The sequence below is a fragment of the Salmo salar genome, chromosome ssa01, assembly GCF_905237065.1.
Source record: "Salmo salar chromosome ssa01, Ssal_v3.1, whole genome shotgun sequence".
Lineage (NCBI taxonomy): Eukaryota > Metazoa > Chordata > Actinopteri > Salmoniformes > Salmonidae > Salmo > Salmo salar.
Genome location: NC_059442.1, coordinates 131770836 through 131782952, shown reverse-complemented (window position 1 = coordinate 131782952; position 12117 = coordinate 131770836).

The following is a 12117-nucleotide window of genomic DNA, read 5'->3' as shown; positions in this document are numbered from 1 at the left end:
AGTGAAGGGAAATCTTAACGCTTCCTGTTTCTTCATGACAATGCCCCCGAGGTCCATACAGCAATGGTTTGTCGTGATCGGTGTGGAAGGACTTGACTGGCAGGCCGACTGAATTGGAAGGCCGACTGCCCGACCTCACTAATGCTCTTGTGGCTGAATGGAAGCAAGTCCCCTCAGCAATGTTCCAACATCTAGTGGAAAGCGTTCCCAAAATAGAGTAGGCTGTTATAGCAGCAAAGAGGGGACCAACTCCGTATTAATGCACATAATTTTGGAATGAGATGTTTGATGACCAAACATAGCCCTTACGCATCCCAGGGTCGCCTCTACCCTGTTGACATTGAGTCTGGTGTTTTGTGGGTACTATTTAATAAAGCTGTCAGTTGAGGACTTGTGAGGCATCTCACAACACACCTCCAGGCTGTGTAAGGGCTATTTGACCAAGAAGGAGAGTGATGGAGTGCTTCATCAGATGACCTGGCCACCACAATCAACCGACCTCAACCCAATTGAGATGGTTTGAGATGAGTTGGACCGCAGAGTGAAGGAAAAGCAGCCAACAAGTGCTCAGCATATGTGGGAACTCTTTCAAGCTTGTTGGAAAAGCATTCCAGGTGAAGCTGGGAGTGTGCAAAGCTGTCATCAAGGCAAAGGGTGGCTACTTTGAAGAATCTAAAATATTTGTTTAACACGTTTTTGGTTACTACATGATTCTTTAAGCTGCCAGTTGAGGACTTGTGAGGCATCTGTTTCTCAAACTAGATACTCTAATTGTACTTGTCCTCTTGCTCAGTTGTGCACCGGGGCCTCCCACTCCTCTTTCTATTCTGGTTAGTGCCAGTTTGCGCTGTTCTGTGAAGGGAGTAGTACACAGCGTTGTACGAGATCTTCAGTTTCTTGGCAATTTCTCGCATGGAATAGCCTTCATTTTTCAGAATAAGAATAGACTGACGAGTTTCAGAAGAAAGTCGTTTGTTTCTGGCCATTTTGAGCCTGTAATTGAACCCACAAATGCTGATGCTCCAGATACTCAACTAGTCTAAAGAAGGGCAGTTTTATTTCTTCTGTAAATCAGCACAACAGTTTTCAGCTCTGCTAACATAATTTAAAAATGGTTTTCTAATGATCAATTAGCCTTTTAAAATGATAAACTTAGATTAGCTAACACAACGTGCCATTGGAACACAGGAGTGATGGTTTCTGATAATGGGCCTCTGTACACCCATGTTTCCAGCTACAATAGTCATTTACAACATTATCAATGTCTACACTGTATTGCTGATCAATTTGATATTATTTTAATGGACACAAAATGTGATTTTCTTTCAAAAACAAGGACATTTCTAAGTGACCCCAAACTTATATATACACTGCTCAAAAAAATAAAGGGAACACTAAAATAACACATCCTAGATCTGAATGAATTAAATAATCTTATTAAATACTTTTTTCTTTACATAGTTGAATGTGCTGACAACAAAATCACACAAAAATAATCAATGGAAATCCAATTTATCAACCCATGGAGGTCTGGATTTGGAATCACACTCAAAATTAAAGTGGAAAACCACACTACAGGCTGATCCAACGTTGATGTAATGTCCTTAAAACAAGTCAAAATGAGGTCAGAACTCGTGGATACCATTTTCTATGTCTCTGTGTCCAGTATGAAGGAAGTTAGAGGTAGTTTCACGAGCCAATGCTAACTAGTATTAGCGCAATAACTGGAAGTCTATGGGTATCTATGCAATGACTGGAAGTCTATGAGTATCTGCTAGCATGCTAGTAGATACCCATAGACTTCCAGTCATTGCGCGCTAACGCTACTTAGCATTGGCTCTGTAAAACATTTTTAAGACATGAAAACATGTTAAAAAGTCACTTTGTTAAAAAGCTGTCTTCAGTCCTTTGTACAGGAATGGGGTGACTCCTCCTCCTGCTCTTCTGAAACATTAAATGTCCTGTCCTTCGGGGCCCAGAGGAGATCCCTCACCTAGGCGCCACAGTGCTTTCAAGCCATGGCCACCGGGACCTTGGGTATAGTGGGGGACCTTTTGCCTGGGGTTGAGGCCCCCCTTCTTCTGTACCACCCCAGGGCTTCTGTGGCTACCATGGCCTCTGCCTGGGGGGTGGTCTCTACTCGTTCTGCTACCAGCAGGTTGCGGGAGGACCACTGTGCATCCTTCAGACACGTGAGGGTGGGCCAGAGCTTAGTGAAGGCCTTTGGTGGAATAGGCCTTCGGGCCACCCCATACAGCACGAGCTGGGGCGTTAGGTCCTCCACCACTGGCAGACACAGGGAGATCAGGGGGCCTGCCTCCTTCCACAGGTCCCTGGTGGCTCTGCACTCCCAGATCAAGTGCCTCACCGACTCATCTTGGCCGCAGCCTGGTCGGGGGCACGCGGATGTCCTTGCCATGCCCCGGGAGTGCATAACGGCCCTGACCGGGAGGATCTCGTGGGCAGCCATCTAGGACAGGTCCCGGTGTCAATTCAGCAGAGCAGGATGGGCCACGTTGCGCAAAATCGCCTATAGCAAGTCCGCGCACTGGACACACTGGTTCCCGCTCCTGCACAAGAGAGAGAAGAGAGCGGTGTTTAGTTAAAACCGTAACTGCCTCCATACCAGTCAGTCCTGTTCAGGGTCATATCGACAGATAAAAGGTCGGTGCATAAAATGTTGACGTCGTCCATGTAAAAAATGCACTTGGCGGTCATCCCCCCACTCCCCGGGATACCCACCCCACTGATCTGTTGGTCCCTTCGCAAGACCTGTGCCAGTGGTTTGATGCAGGCCATAAACAGAAGAGGAGATAATGGACAGCCCTGACGGACGCCGCAGTGTACTCCCACTGCTTTTGACAAATGCCCATTTACAAGGATTTTGCTGGTGATATCCCCATACAGCAGTCCCACCCAAGCTAAGAACCTGTCCGGGAAGCCCATTTTTGCAGTACCTTGAAGAGGTACTGGTGCGAGACCCGATCAAAAGCTTTTTCGAAATCTAAATTTAGGACTACAAGCCGCATGTTTCTGTCTCTCGCATAACAGATGGCATCTCTGATCAGTACCAGGCTGTCTGTGATCTTCCTTCCGGAATGGCACAGGTTTGGTCCGGGTGGATCACCTCCCCTAAAACAGAAGACATTCTAAGTGTTAAAACCTTTGTAAACTTTTTACTATCAAAATTTAAAAGGGTAATCGATCTCCTGTTTCTAAGGTCGTTTTTCTTATGTAAAAGCGTCACGATACCTACTTTAAACCTGTCCGTTAGTCTGTCATGTTTTTCAAAGTACACAAAAACAGTCAGAAGTTCGTCGGCTAAAACATCCCAGAAAGTCAGGTAAAACTCCAAAGGGAGGCCGTCCTCCCCCGGTGACTTACCCCTCTTAAAATGTCTCAGTCCTTTGTCAATTTCTGTCATCGTCAGGTCTTTTGTTAGGTCGTCTGTGTTGGGTAAGGTCCTGTCAATACATGTTAAAACATCCCCCATGGTTTCCTCACACACATCTTTTACTCCAAACAGTTCCCCATAAAAATCCTCGACAACTTATTTTATTCCTTCTGTATATGTTTTTAAAACAACATCTATGTTTTTTAAATCTGTCATTGTCCTAGCCTTACTATTTTCTTTAAAAAAGTACCTCGTGCACTTCTCCCCTTCTTCTAATTCCCTTTCCTTACTTCTTGAAATAACCCCCTTACTTCTCTGTTCTGCTAAAATGCCATTTCCTTTTTTACTTTAATTTCATGGTTAAAATCAAAGCCCTGTTGACCTAGATTAAAATACCTTTCCAGACGCCTCTGCAGTCCCACCATGGTTCTATCTTTTTGTTAACTTTTCTTCTTTCCTATCTCTCTAAAGAAGGTCCTCCTCCATACCTTCACCATTTCCCACCACTGTGCTCGTGTGTCAAAGAAGTACTGTAGCGTCTGCCACTGGCTGAACTGCTCCCTGTACTGACTAACTACTCTATCATCTTCTAAATGGGAGCAGTTCAGTTTCCAGGGCCCTCTTCCCACAGTCACACCCGAAGTTAGTGAAAAGGTGCACGTCAGCATTACGTGATCTGAGAAGAAAGCAGGGGTTATTCTAGCATCAGTTGGGGTACAGTCACGGGTAAACAGATAGTAGTGAGAGAGGCTCTGGTGCCGTCACCACTGGTCCAGGTGAAGCCCTCTCTTGGATGCAGGGTTTTAAAACAGTCAGTCAGTTTAAAATCCCTGCACAACCCTTGCAATAAAACACTTGACCTATCTACCTTAAAATCCTCTCCCACCCCTCTCCTATCTGCTCTACTTAAAAAACAGTTAAAATCCACACCCACAACTAGAGGATCCCTCTATAGCATGTGGGACTGCAGGTCTTCTAAAACTGCGTACCGGTCATGTTTATTGTTAAAACCATACACATTTAGCACATTAAAATCCCTTCTCATAAAAGTGCAATTGGCTAAAAGATTACACCCACCAACCACCACCGTGCTTCCCCTCACCACCACCTGTGGGGTCTTGATTAAAATGGCAACACCGTCATTTTTGTTAAAATTGGAACCACTCCAAATGGAGGGCCCGTGCTGCCACTTATCCTCCCGTTTACTGTAAGAGGATAAAAAGGGTAGATCACGCTCCTGTAATAAAAACACATCTGAATTAAACCTTTCTAAAAAGGATAAAACCGACTGTGCCTGTGTCTCTGTTTTTACACTCCTTACATTAATAGTGGTGATGTTAATAGCCATAAAAGGGGTGAGTAAAAACAGTGCTAAAAGAAAATAAGGCATTTAGAACAGTTAAAAGGGGTTACTTTCCAGGTACTTTCTCTCTCTCCCTCCGGGGTAAAGGGGGTGGCAGGGAGAGGAGGTTAAAACGGGACTTAAAAAGGAGATTTGGCTGGGGGAGTTGGTGGGGAAGGTTCTAGATTCTTCCTCTCCCATTCCAACTTGCCCTTTTTTCCCCTCACCCTGTTCGGGGTCGGAGAGCTCCTCAGCATTTCTTTTTCGTGGGGGAAGGTGTTCCTCCAGAATCTCTCTTCCCCCCCCCGTCTAAGACCAAAAAATGCCTTCATTATTTTACTTACAAAAACTCTCCAGAGCCGTCTTTCTCGGCCCTTTCTCCTTCAGGGGTCACAGCAGTCTGGGTCAGGGGGATTGAGGTGGGGAGGGTTTTTTCCTCTCCTCCCTCTTCTTCCATCACCGCACCTTCCACAGCCGCGGATGAGGTGGGACCACTTGCCACAGACCACTTGCCACATTCCTTGTAGCGTTGGCCCACTTCCCGGCACTTCATGCAGACCACCTTGTCGCAGGCGTCTGCTAGGTGGCCATGTTCATCACACTTACAGCACAGCTTGGGCTGGTCCTGGTAGTGAAGATGGCCCCTGTTCTCTCCGAGGACTATGGTGGATGGGATGGCTTTCAACCACCATAGCCCCCAAGATCCTCCCTCTGCTGGACAGTGACCCTCCAGGCCCCTGTCCAGATCCCATCGGGATCCTTCACCTGGACCAGGGGCCCCCTCACATTGCAGTACCTGCCCAGCCATACTGCAACGTCCTCCGGTTCTACAGTTTCGATGTACATACGAATAATAACGGTTTTAATGCAATTATCCATCAGCTTGGTCATCTCAAACATTGCTGTCAGGGACCGCTGGGTGTTTCCCCCAGAACTCCCTCAGAAAGCTGGCACAGGTAAAACTAACATTGAAGCCCTTCCTATAGGGGAGGGACAGGATGCAGTTCACATGCGCGGGTTTGAAAATGAGCTCTTTCTGGAGGAATTTTCTGGAGAAATCCAATCGGGTTAACTCCATACATTTTCCTCCCTTCTCCTTTAACAGGAGGCGCACATCATGGTGCCTCCTCATGCCAGCCTGTGCTGCTGACATGATGGAGGCCCACTCCCTTTAAAACCAAACACCAGTGAAAAGGGGGGAGGGAAAGTGGAAAAGGGGTCAGGGGAAGGAAAAAGGGGAGTGGGAAGGGAGAGGGGGTTGGGAGGAAGGGGGAGAAGTGTAGGCAACCGAGGAAGCTAGCAGGCTCAGCTAGGCAATGCTAACAGGGCCTAACAGCACCACGTGACACACAACAAACTATCTAGCGCAGCACCAAACTAATCTGATCGACAATGGGAAGGGACACTAGGAAGGGAATTTCAACTATCCACAAAGGGGAAGAGCACAAAGGGGAAAGACAAAAGTACACCACAAACCAAATAAAGGATAGGAGGCCACACCAGCAGGTCATGCTAAGCTAACCAGCTAGCAGGCCTGTCAGCCAAGAGGCCTCACAACAAAAACAAACAAAACACACAAACCAAAAGGAGGGACAAACTAGGGGGACAAACTAGGGGGTAAAACTAGCAAACAAGATGGTTGGGGTAAAGGGGAATGAGGGGACAACAAAAACACTGACCAACAATACCTGCCAAAATTAAGGGACGAGAAAGCTAGCAAGCCTCACCAGCAGGCCAGGCTAGGCTAACCAGCTGGCCGGCCAGCAAAAAGGTCCCTCAGTTGACGACACAAAACAACAAGAAACTGAAACAATGGGCAATTTGGGGGATAAACTAAGGGTACATGATGGGTGGGGTCAAAAGGGGATAACGAAAGACTATCAAACAATGCCTGTCACGCCTAAGGGGCCAGGAGGCTAGCAGGCCAAGCCAAGCTAAAGCTAGCAGGCCGGCAAGCCAGAAAGCCACACCAGCTAGCAGACAACACAGAAATGAAGACAGTGGGAGGAGCTAAGGGAAGACTATAGGATACACAGGGGGAGGGGAGATGCAAAACAGGACAAGCAAAAGGAAAAACAAAAATTTCATTAATAAAGAAAAAGGACCAGAGGGCCTTAACTCACCCTACAGGTGCTAGTGCACTTGTAGTCCACCACCAAAAACACCACCTAACCCAGGACAAAAAAAAACTATGGTGAAACAGAACAAGAATAATACATTTAACAAAAATAACTTGGAACACAATTTCCCGAGCGCCCTCCGGCTTATGATCGCCTCTCCGATCAAATGCAGCAACTGTTAAAGAAACTACACTTGATCTTAGCCAAAAGGCCGAGAAGCTAACTTCCTTCATACTGGACACAGACTTCATCATTGGCAGTGTACAATAGATCTTTTTTTAAACATTACACAACAGAACACTTAAACTGGAATAATACTCTCAGTAACGGTTGCACAAGAGGGAACTTGTGACCTTAGAACTACACCCATGTATCCCTGTCCTTTACTTTCATCAAGCCCACCAAAGCCAAAGGACATGCTACTGAGGGGCTATTTTAGGCTCACAGTCTGACAAGTTCAGAGTCTACCTCGGCTGACTGCCAGTGCAAATGGCTTATCACAAACCTGGGCCTCTTTGAACTTCACCAGGCTGCTGATAAATTACTGGATCAATATTGACATGTGGCCCATCAGTCTGTCAAACACACTCTGCCTATTTCATCATGTTGTGTGACAGTAACCGGTTCAGAGGATGGTGCTAGTTGGTGAGAACCTCACCTGACTGGACCAGTGTAATGCTGAGAGGGAGGTGGCATGTTTGGGAGACAAAGAAATAAAGCAATTTGCTCTGAATAGAGCAATTCCCTACGGAGACATTCAATTATTTGAATCTGCTCTCTTGTGAAATGCGCCTTTGCTCATAGGCTCCACATTGGCCCCAAGGCTTTGGCCCAGTTTTACCCAGTGTGGGCAGCCCAAAGGTGCTTCATTCTGTAGCTAGAGGATTCCTGATATCTCCAGGAGTGATTAGTATAATTTTTGTCTTTATCTGTTATTGTCTAGTACTGTCTTTTTGCTAGCTAGGGCCATTTACTTTAGGTGCTGCCTGTCTTCCCAGTAGACTAGTTGGTGTGTGAACTGCTGACTGCTATTAATTTGCAGATGATTGTTGACACATCAACCAGGATTAAGGGGCAGGGCAATTTGCGCTGTTGTTGTTTTGGTAATCAGAGGCTGTATTAGACTGGGGGTGGTTTCTCCTCTCATAGGCAATTAGTACCGGGAGGTGTGCTCTTCACTTTTGCAAAGCAATTTGCTATTATACTGAACAAAAATATAAAACGTAACATGCAACAATTTCTAAGATTTTACATCCTCAATGAGTGACAGGCCATGGAAGAACTGAGACATTTTCAGCTTCCATGAGTACTGATCCTTGCGACATGGGGCCGTGCATTATCATGCTTTAAACATGAGGTGATGGCGGCGGATGAATGGCACGACAATGGGCCTCAGGATGTCGTCACGGTATCTCTGTGCATTGAAATTGCCATCGATAAAATGCAATCGTGTCCGTTTTCCGTAGCTTATGCCTGCCCATACCAAAACCCCACTGCCACCATGGGGCACTCTGTTCACAACGTTGACATTGGCAACTGCTCACCCACACAACGCCATACTGGTCTGCGGTTCTGAGGCTGGTTGGACATACTGCCAAATTGTCTAAAATGACGTTTGAGGAGGCTTATGGTAGAGAAATTAACATTAAATTATCTGGCAACAGCTCTGGTGGACATTCCTGCAGTCAGCATGTCAATTTCATTCTCCCTCAAAACTTGACACATCTGTGGCATTGTGTTGTGTGACAAAACTGCACATTTTAAAGTCGCCTTTTATTGTCCCCAGCACAAAGTGCAGCTGTGTAATGATTGTGATGTTTCATCAGCTTCTTGATATGCCACACCTGTCAGGTGGATGGATTATCTTGGCAAATGAGAAATGCTCACTAAAAGGGATGTAAACAAATTTGTGCAAAAGCTTTTTGTGCACATGGAAAATTTCAGGGATCTTTTATTTCAGCTGATGAAATATGGGACCAACACTTTACTTGTTGCGTTTATATTTTTGTTCAGTGTAGTATTAGTACTTCAGTCTCCCATTTTCTAAATGGCAGCCGTAAGTGGCGGTCTCAAAGAAAAACGAAGACCGTTTCCGAAACAAAGACGATTGTGCAGAGTTGTTCGAGGAAGGAAAGAGAGTAAGGCTCCACACCACTCTCTCACTTGAGCATCCACTACAAGACCATGGTACCTGCCTACGGAGCAACAAGAGGAACTGCCCATCCCTACCTTCAGGATGTGCTCAAACTCTGCACCCCAACCCAAGCACTCCATTCTGCCATCTCTGGTCTCTTGGCCCTCCCACCCCTACGGGAAGGCAGCACAACAATGGTGGACCCAGCTTCCCCCTGAAGCTAGGACAGCAGAGTCCCTGCCCATCTTCTGAAAACATCTGAAACCCTACCTCTTCAAAGAGTCTTAAATAATCCCACAGCACCCACCCCCCCACAAAAAAATACTTTTGTGAACCAACACTCGCACTTGACTTTGTTTTCCACCTTACTAGCTCTGACCTTGCTGATAGCTACTTTGAGGAAAAAAATGTACTTACTATGACTGTGATATGTGTTTGTCCCATCTAGCTATCTTAAGATAAATCTACTAACTGTAAGTCACTCTGGATAGGAGCGCCTGCTAAATGTCTAAAATGTAAATGCAGTCCATATCTGGGGAGGGCAGCCCTCACTTTGCCAGAAATTAGCCCATCTTTTCCCATTAAACATACCAATATTGGCATGATGTGGGCTCAATGCGGGTTAAAACATTGGACCCATGAAGGCTGCCTACTTGGAGAGCAATAGTAATGGTGTCTTTTTGTAGGTACTAACTTCACCATGGGCAAAGCCTATGGGGAAAATGAATAGAGTTTTTCGATAAATGCCAAAAATAAGGTCTGTGGTAAACACAGGCTTAGGAGATCTTACACATTTTATTCTAATCAAATTGTATTGGTCACATACACATATTTAGCATATGTTATTGTGGGTGTAGCGAAATGCATGTGTTCCTAGCTCCAACAGTGCAGTAGTATCTAACAATTCACAACAATACACACAAATCTAAAAGTAAAATAATGGAATTAAGCATTAGGACGAGCAATGTCGGAGTGGCATTGACTAAAATACAGTAGAATAGAATAAGGTATATACATATGAGATGAGTAAAGCAGTATGAAAACATTATTAAAGGGACTAGTGTTCCATTATTAGAGTGGCCAGTGATTCCATGTCTATGTATATAGGGCAGGATTGAGTAACCGGGTGGTAGCCGGCGAGTGATAGTTATTTAACAGTCTGATGGCCTTGAGATAGAAGCTGTTTTTCAGTCTCTCGGTCCCAGCTTTGATGCACCTGTACTGACCTCGCCTTCTGGATGATAGCGGGGTGAACAGGCAATGGCTTGGGTGGTTGATGTCCTTGATGATCTTTTTGGCCTTCCTGTGATATCGGCTGCTGTAGGTGTCCTGGAGGGTAGGCGGTGTGCCCCCTGTGATGCGTTGGGCAGACTGCACCACACTCTGCGGGCGGTGCAGTTGCCATACCAGGCGGTGATATAGCCCGACAGGATGCTCTCAATTGTGCATCTGTAAAAGTTTCTGAGGGTCTTAGGGGCCAAGCCGAATTTCTTCAGCCTCCTGAGGTTGAAGAGGCGCTGTTGCGCCTTCTTCACCGCACTGTGTGGGTGGACCATTTCAAATTGTCAGTGACGTGTACGCCGAGGAACTTGAAACTTTCCACCTTCTCCACTGCGGTCCCGTCCATTTGGATAGGGGCATGCTCCCTCTGCTGTTTCCTGAAGTCCACTATCAGCTCCTTCGTTTTGTTGACGTTGAGGGATAGGTTATTTTCCTGGCATCACTCCGCCAGGGCCCTCACCTCCTCCTTGTAGGCTGCCTCGTCATTGTTGGTAATCAGGTCTACTACTGTTGTGCCGTCTGAACATTTGATGATTGAGTTGGAGGCATGCGTGGCCACGCAGTCATGGGTGAACAGGGAGTGCAGGAGGGGGCTGAGCACGCACCCTTGTGGGGCCCTTGTGTTGAGGATCAGCGAAGTGGAGGTATTGTTTCCTACCTCACCACCTGGGGGTGGCCCGTCAGGAAATCCAGTACACAGTTGCACAGGGCGGGGTTCAGACCCAGGGCCCCGAGCATAATGATGACCTTGGAGGGTACTATGTTGTTGAAGACTGAGCTATAGTCAATGAACAGCATTCTGACATAGGTATTCCTCTTGTCCAAATGGGACTGGGCAGTGTGCAGTGTGATGGCGATTGCATCGTCTGTAGATCTAATTGGGCGGTAAGCAAATTGAAGTGGATCTAGGGTGTCAGGTAAGGTAGAGGTGATATGATCCTTAACTAGCCTCTCAAAGCACTTCATGATGACAGAAGTGAGTGCTCCGGGGCGATAGTTCAGTTACCTTTGCTTTCTTGGGTACAGGAACAATGGTGGACATCTTGAAGCAAGTGGGGACAGCAGACTGGGATAGGGAGAGATTGAATATGTCCGTAAACACTTAAATGTCTTACTCAAATGTCTTACCTGTGTCGGTGGCACTGTGTTATCCTCAAAGCGGGCAAAGAAGGTGTTTAGCTTGAATGGGAACAAGACGTCGGTGTCCGCAACGTGGCTGGTTTTCCCTTAGTAATCCGTGATTGTCTGTGGACCCTGCCACATATGTCTCGTGTTTGAGCTGTTGAATTGCGACTCCACTTTGTGTCTGTACTGACTTTTTGCCTGTTTGATTGCCTTACGGAGGGAATAACTACACTGTTTGTACTCGACCATATTCCGAGTCACCTTGTCATGGTTAAATGCAGTGGTTCGTGCGTTCAGTTTTGCGCAAATGCTGCCATCTATCCACAGTTTCTGGTTTGGGTAGGTTATAATAGTCACCGTGGGAACAACATCCCCTATACACTTCCTGATGAACTCAGTACCCATGTCCGTGTAAACGTCAATGTTATTCTCAGAGGCTACCCTGAACATATCGCAGTCCGTGTGATTAAAACAAACAATCTTGAAGCATGGATTCCGATTGGTCAGACCAGCGTTGAATAGACCTTAGCACAGGTACTTCTTGTTTGAGTTTCTGCCTATAGGAAGTGAGGAGCAAAATTGAGTCGTGATCTGATTTGCTGAAGGGAGGGCGGGGGAGTGCCTTGTAGCAGTGGTCTTGTGTTTTTCCTAAGCCAGTACTACAGTCAATTTGTTGATAGAACTTCGGTAGCATTTTCCTCAAATTTGCTTTGTTAAAATC